This window comes from Etheostoma spectabile, chromosome 7 (genome assembly GCF_008692095.1).
Source record: "Etheostoma spectabile isolate EspeVRDwgs_2016 chromosome 7, UIUC_Espe_1.0, whole genome shotgun sequence".
Classification (NCBI taxonomy): Eukaryota; Metazoa; Chordata; class Actinopteri; order Perciformes; family Percidae; genus Etheostoma; species Etheostoma spectabile.
In genome coordinates this window covers 7,778,491-7,786,162 of record NC_045739.1, presented here as the reverse complement: position 1 = coordinate 7,786,162, position 7,672 = coordinate 7,778,491, and the positions used below count along the sequence as shown (strand labels likewise).

Sequence of the window (7,672 nt, the reverse complement as noted above, 5' to 3'; positions counted from 1 at the left end):
AATTGGAAGTTGCTTTGGATAAAAGCGTCAGCTTGTTGACATGTAATAATGATGCAATGATACAAAGTTAAGATTATCAACTAGTGTCGTCCGGCGACTTTTGTGCTCGGAAAATCAAGATAATAATTAACTCTTCTGAAGAGTCCATCATGTTTTTTTATTCCTACATGTCCTCCTTGGCTACTAAAAACGGTGGTGTTTCAATCCTGAGGAAGTCAAACTTGTAACTTCTGGCATTTGTCATGGATGTATTAAAACAGCATACAGTGGTGTGAAAAAGTGTTTGCCCCCTTCCTCATTTCCTGTTCCTTTGCATGTTTGTCACACTTAAGTGTTTCGGAACATCAAACCAATTTAAACAATAGTCAAGGACAACACAAGCAAACACAAAATGCAATTTGTAAATGAGGGTGTTTATTATTAAAGGTGAAAAAAAAAATCCAAACCATCATGGCCCTGTGTGAAAAAGTAATTGCCCCCTAAACCTAATAACTGGTTGGGCCACCCTTGGCAGCAACAACTGCAACCAAGCGTTTGCGATAACGTGCAATGAGGCTTTTACAGCGTCCTGGAGGAATTTTGGCCCACTCATCTTTGCAGAATTGTCCTAATTCAGTTACATTAGAGGGTTTTCGAGCATGAACGGCCTTTTTAGGTCATACCACACATCTCAATAGGATCAGGGCAGGACTTTGGCTAGGCCACTCCAAGTCTTCATTTTGTTTTTCTTCAGCCATTCGGTAGTGGACTTGCGGGTGTGTTTAAGATCATTGTCCTGCTGCAGAACCCAAGTTGTTTCAGCTTGAGTACACGAACAGATGGTCGGACATTCTCCTTCAGGACTCTTGGTAGACAGCAGAATTCATATTTCCTTTATCACGGCAAGTCTTCAGGTCCTGAAGCAGCAAAACAGCCTCAGACCATCACACTACCACCACCATATTTTACTGTGGTATAATGTTCTTTTTATGAAATGCAGTGTTCCTTCTACGCCAGATATACTTGGACACACACCTCCAAGAGTTCCCTTTGTCTCATCGGTCCACAGAATTTGTCCCAAAGGTCTTGGGGATCATCAGTGTTTGTGGAGAAATTGAGATGAGCTTTGATGTTCTTTTTGCTCAGCATGGGTTTTCTCCTTGAACTCTGCCATGCAGGCCATTTTGCCCAGTCTTTTCCTGATGGTGGAGGCATGAACGCTGACCTTAACTGAGGCAAGTGAGGCCTGCAGTTCTTTGGACGTTGTTGTGGGGTCTTTTGTACCTCTTGGATGAGTCGTCGTGCGCTCGTGGTAATTTTGGGCGCCCGGCCACTCCTGGAAGGTTCACCACTTTTCCATGTCTTCGCCATTTGTGGATAATGGCTCTCACTGTGGTTCGCTGGATTCCCAAAGCTTTGGAAATGGCTTTATAACCCTTTCCAGACTGATAGATCTCAATTACTTTCTTTCTCAATTGTTCCTGAATTTCTTTGGGTCTCGGCATGATGTGTAGCTTTTAAGGATCTTCTGGTGGACCTTACTGTGTCAAGCAGCTCCTATTTAAGTGATGCCTTGATTGTGAACAGTGTGGCAATAATCAGGCCTGGGTGTGGCTAGAGAAATTGAACTCAGGGGTGGACAACCACAGTTAAGTATGTTTTAACAAGGGGGGCAATCACTATATCACACAGGGCCATGATGGTTTGGATTTTTTTTCACCTTTATAATAAACACCTTCATTTACAATTGCATTTTGTGTTTACTTGTGTTGTCCTTGACTATTGTTAAATGGTTTGATGTTCCGAAACACTTAAGTGTGACAAACATGCAAAGGAACAGGAAATGAGGAAGGGGGCAAACACTTTTTCACACCACTGTATGTCCATTAATGTGGTTGTAAACAGCTGTGGCCCGCTTGTCATCACCAAGTAATTGAGCGGTACCAGAGACTCTCACAACTTGGAAATAATATCTTCAAAATCGGACCTTTTCACAGATTTTCACAGATGAGAAAAGAAAGAATTAAAGACATTAGCCAAGTCAGCACTATCCGCACCGTTCATGTTGATTACCTGCTAGGGTGAACACCCTTATGTGTAGTGACCACCCTTATGTATGATGCAACAGTGACTGAAAGTTCATTACTGTCATCAAAACCATCATCTGCGTAGCGAATATGCATGATAAAGATATTTAACTTAAAACCACAAATGTCAACATCATGGTGGTGGTAGAGGTAAAGTCAAGGGACCAAAGTTATTATAATTCATCCTCTGGGACTATGAGTACATTTTGAGATTCAGTCTGGACCAACATTGCCTTCAAAGCGACGCTGGATTGGGGCGCCTGCATAGCTCACCTGGTTGGGCATGTGCCCCATGTGCAGAGCCTCGGTCCTCACCGTGGCGGTCGTGGGCTGGGTTCCGACCTGGGGCTCTTTGTTGCATGTTGTTCTCCCTCTCTCTCCCCTTTCAAGTGTTAGTCATGCAATTTAAAAGTTATAAAATCAAGAAAAAGCTTAAGAAATTATACTTGGATGCTTGAACCAGCCACATTCAATTTAAAGATGAACCAGAAATACATTAAAAAATCATTATTGGCCCTTGAATGGCCACTGGCTTCATTTAAATTTGAAGCATGTCCAAACTTTGGACTGGGATTGTAAATGGTTATGTATCATCAAAAATCCATCCATCCATCTTCATCCGCTTATCCGGTATCGGGTCGCGGGGGCAGCAGCTCCAGTAGGGGACCCCAAACTTCCCTTTCCCGAGCCACATCAACTAGCTCCGATGGGGGATCCCGAGGCGTTCCCAGGCAGGTTGGAGATATAATCTCTCCACCTAGTCCTGGGTCTTCCCGAGGTCTCCTCCCAGTTGGACGTGCCGGAATACCTCCCTAGGGAGGCGCCCAGGAGGCATCCTTACCAGATGCCCGAACCACCTCAACGGCTCCTTTCAACGCGAAGGAGCAGCGGCTCTTACTCCGAGCCTCTCGGATGATGAGTCTCACCCTCTAAGGAGACGCCAGCCACCCTCCTGAGGAAACATTCGGCCGCTTGTACCCTTGATCTCGTTCTTTCGGTCATGACCCAGCCTTCATGACCATAGGTGAGGGTAGGAACGAAAATTGCCCGGAAGATCGAGAGCTTTGCCTTTGGCTCAGCTCTCTTTTCGTCACAACGGTGCGATAAACAGATGTAATACCGCACCAGCTGCTCCGATTCTCCGACCAATCTCACGCTCCATGGTCCCCTCACGCGAACAAGACCCCAAGGGACTTAAACTCCTTCACTTGAGGTAAGGACCCATCCCTACCCGGAGAGAGCACTCCATCGGTTCCTGCTGAGAACCATGGCCTCAGATTTAGAGGTGCTGATCCTCATCCCAGCCGCTTCACACTCGGCTGCGAACCGATCCAGTGAGTGCTGAAGGTCACAGGCCGATGATGCCATCAGGACACATCATCTGCAAAAGCAGCGATGGGATCCCGAGCCCACCGAACTGCAACCCCTCCCCGCCCGACTACGCCTCGATATCCTGTCCATATATATACAAACAGGATTGGTGACAAAGCGCAGCCCTGGCGGAGGCCAACCCTCACCGGAACGTGTCCGACTTACTGCCGAGAACCGGACACAGCTCTCACTTTGGTCATACAGAGATTGGAGGCCCTAAGAAGGGACCCCCTCACCCCATATTCCCGCAGCACACTCCCACAATTTCTCGCGGGGACCCAGTCATACGCCTTCTCCGACCACCAAAAACATGTAGACATGGTGGGCATACTCCCAGGCCCCCTCCAGGATCCTTGCGAGAGTAAAGATCTGATCCGTTGTTTCCACGGCCAGGGGAACCCGCATGTTCCTTTCAATCCGAGGTTCGACTATCGGCCGAACCCTCCTTTCAGCACCTTGGAGTAGACTACCAGGGAGGCTGAGAAGTGTGATACCCCTGTAGTTGGCACCACCCTCTGGTCCCCCTTTTTGAAGAGGGGAACCACCACCCCGGTCTGCCATTAGGCACCGTCCCAGACTTCCACGCAATGTGAGAGAGGCGTGTCAACCAAGACAGCCCCTCCAACCCAGAGCTTTCAGCATTTCTGGACGGATCCATCAATCCCTGGGGCTTTGCCGCTGTGGAGTTGTGTTGACTACCACAGGACTTCCGCCAGGGAAATTGACGACAATCCCCCATCATCCTCCAGCTCTGCCTCCACCACAGAGGGCGTGTCAGCTCGCTGCCGCAGCTTTGCAATGGAAACTTGAACATTGTCCACTCAGGTTCAATGCCCCCAGCCTCCACAGGGAGCACGAAAAGCGCCGGAGGTGCGAGTTGAAAGCCCGTCGGACAGGGGCCTCTTCCAGACGTTCCCAGTTACCCGCACTACACGTTTGGGCTTACCAGGTCTGTCCAGAGTCTTCCCCACACCCTGACCCAACTCACCACCAGATGGTGATCAGTTGACAGCTCTGCCCCTCTCTTCACCCGAGTGTCCAAAACATACGGCCTCAGATCAGATGAAACGATTATAAAATCGATCATTGACCTTTGGCCTAGGGTGCTCGGTAACCACACTATGAACATCCCTATGTTCGAACATGGTGTTTGTGATGGACAATCCATGACTAGCACAGAAGTCCAACACAGACAACCACTCTGGTTTAGACAGGGAGGGTTCCTCCCAATCACGCCTCTCCAAGTATCTCCATCATTACCACTGTGGCGTGTGAAGTCCCCCAGGAGAACAATGGAGGCCCCTACTGGAGCCCCATACAGGACTCCATTCAAGGTCTCCAAGAAGGCCGAATACTCCGAAACTTGTTTGGTGCATACGCACAAACAACAGTCAGAGTTTTCCCCCCCAACACCTGCAGGCGTAGGGGCGACCCTCTCGTCCACCGGGGTAAACTCCAACGCAGCGGCGCTCAGCCGGGGGTTGTGAGTATCCCCACACCCGCCGGCGCCCTCACACCCTGGGCAACTCCAGAGTAGGAGAGAGTCCAACCCCTATCCAGGAGTACGGTTCCAGAACCGAGACTGTGCGAGAGGTAAGCCCCACCAGATCTAACTGATAGCGCTCCACCTCCCGCACAAGTTCGGCTCCTTCCCCCACAGAGAGGTGACATTCCACGTCCCCAGAGCCAGCCTCTGCTGCCGGGTCTGGTCCGTCGAAGCCCCTGACCTTCGCCGCACCATGTGGCAGCGCACCGACCCCTTTGGATCCTCCATAGGTGGTGGGCCCATGGGTGGAGGGAGAAGTGCCACGTTGCTTTCGGGCTGTGCCCGACCGGGCTCCGTGGCAAACCCGGCACAGGCGCTCGTCACGAGCCGTCTGGCCTGGTCCCGACGGGGGCCCCGGGCTTCCACCTGCCGCCGGGAGGGTCCCTCTATCCCTTCCTTGAATTCCATAAGAGTTTTTGAACCATTCTTTGTCTGGCCCCTCCCTGAGACCTCTTTGCCATGGGGACCCTACAGGAGCACAAAGCTCCAGACAACACAGCCCTCAGGTTCATCGGGACACACAAACCTCTCCACCACGATAAGGTGATGGTTCCCGGAGAGGTAAAAAATGTAAAATAGCAAATAAGCCATTTTAAACAATTTAAGTCATTTCACTTCATCTGTAAATGCAGATTCCTGCTCTGTACACTGAGGACTTTCTGAGGTACGCAGTTGCCCAGAGATCCTTACAAAGAGCTGAAATCAGAGCTTGCAGCGTGACAGCATGACCCTGATAGATGTAGTATGTTTCACATGTTGAGGCAAGTTCATGTATACACAGACCAAGTGTCACTGGTTAATCTGCATTGTCTATAGACTGTAAGGACCACCTTGTTTTGCTCATACTGTGTAAAATAGCATGCTAAACTGGAAATATTGTTAGAAAACAATTATCTTGAAATTACCCCCCAGGGAGATTTTAAGCCGGTCCAATAACCTGTCCACAAAGCAGACACACCTTCTATCTCTGTGACCTGTTGGACCTGCATCAGTCTATAAAATGACAATCATGTTCTTTGTCATTTATGTTAATGTTTGACTGTATTTGTTCAGTTGTGTTCTTCATCACTTGTCCAAAGACACCTCATAAAATGTGCCAGTAAAGGCTTGCTGCAGTTATTTCTTAGTGTAACAAATTGCATTGAGCTGCTGACACACAATCAGTAGTAACGACTGTTAAACCACCATAAAATCTGCTGTCAAGCATATAATACGGAATAATTACCAGATAAAGAATAAATGATTCCAAGAAGGGATTTGTGTGCATGGAATGCAATCTAAATGGTAAGGGTTGTGTTTATCAAAGGTAACAATGCATTATACAATTTAATCAGTTACTTTTCCAACAGGTCAACAACCTGTAAATGTTATGCCTTCATTCTTGCAGATCCTAGATGGAAACCACACAAAAAAAGAAAAGAAACCTGAACAACACCAGTAGCACTCGCTGGTCTATTTTAATGATTTATAGTCGGGGGCTTTTATGGTGTGCTAGAGATTGCCCCTTGCTGGTCTATTTTAAACCTTTTGCGTGATACTGCCCTAACATATTCAAAGGAAGCAACTAGCACAGAACACAAGACAGACCTGCCAGCCAGCAAATTTTCAACATTCTGAAGAGTACTTTAAGAAATCAAAGCTGAAATTATCTTAATTCAGAAACGTCTGAATTCTGGCTCTGGATAGCCTCAAGACACCCCTGGTATGACAGCTGTGTTCTGCATGTGCTCAGCTAATGTCATTTTAACATGCTACTGCTTACACTCTGAAGTGACTGTCTATGCATGTCTGCCTGCAGTGAGTTGACCTGTGTATGTTTAGCACACCCACTGACAGTGTCTTCTTCGTAAGTGTGTCAGTTGGTGGGCCAGCTGCTAATGGGCGGAACCAGTTAAAGATATTGGTCAACATGGAGGAAAAAAAGCCTCTGCATACTGTATATAGCAAGTCGCTTCAGTACGTAGTACCCCTGCAACCAAACACCATCTGAGAAGCTCTCTTCTGCTATAGGAACAACCCATTGGCCCTAACGTTTTGTATTTAGAATATAGTGACCACACTGATCAGTAGCAGTAAACTTACAAGAGCAAAATACCACATAATGGGATGTGTACATACATTCGTTAGCTCAGTTGAAGAAAAAGAAAAAAACTGAAAACAAGTGTGCCTACAGTTAACTGTACATTAGTCTCACTTTGTCAGACCCTCCCCCAAAGCGTACTGAAGGAGGGTCTGGCTATTCCACATAGCATTCGGGGAATGGGAGGAAAACGTGCTCGGGTTTAATGGCATTTCTTTAAACCAATCACAATCATCATGGGCGGCACTAAACTCCGCACAGAGCTTCTTTAAAATAGTCCTGCAAGAGAAAACTCAGATTGGACACATAGTCTAGCTAGCTGTCTAAATGTACCCTGCAGAGATCTGAGGAGCAGTCAACAATAATCCTCATAAATCCAGTAATTTAAAATTCCAAAGCAAACAAAAATGACGGAAACGGAAAATACACTCATCCGGCAAAATCTCCTATGGTTATGACAGTCTATGGCTATGACACATCGTTAGCCTATTTTTACAAAAACAGCTGCTACGGAGTCACAACGTGAGACACAAGGTAATAAAACCTTTCATACATTGTTGTGTTTCTTTAGAAATAAAATAATGGACAAATAGAGTCTTTAAACGCTTC

General features: G+C 47.2%; 1 protein-coding gene across 2 annotated transcripts in view; it reads left to right on the top strand.

The window, feature by feature from the left end:
* Positions 1-6,529: 6,529 nt before the first annotated feature.
* The window catches only part of LOC116693047 (kelch repeat and BTB domain-containing protein 12), a 6,775-nt gene continuing 5,632 nt past the window's right edge, over positions 6,530-7,672 (top strand). The window contains exon 1 of one of the 2 annotated variants that reach the window (XM_032521716.1): positions 6,530-6,685. The gene's annotated coding sequence lies outside the window, so the exon portion shown is untranslated. Of the gene's footprint in view, positions 6,686-7,163; positions 7,598-7,672 lie in introns of those variants that run through there. The other variant, XM_032521717.1, reaches the window with a different exon arrangement.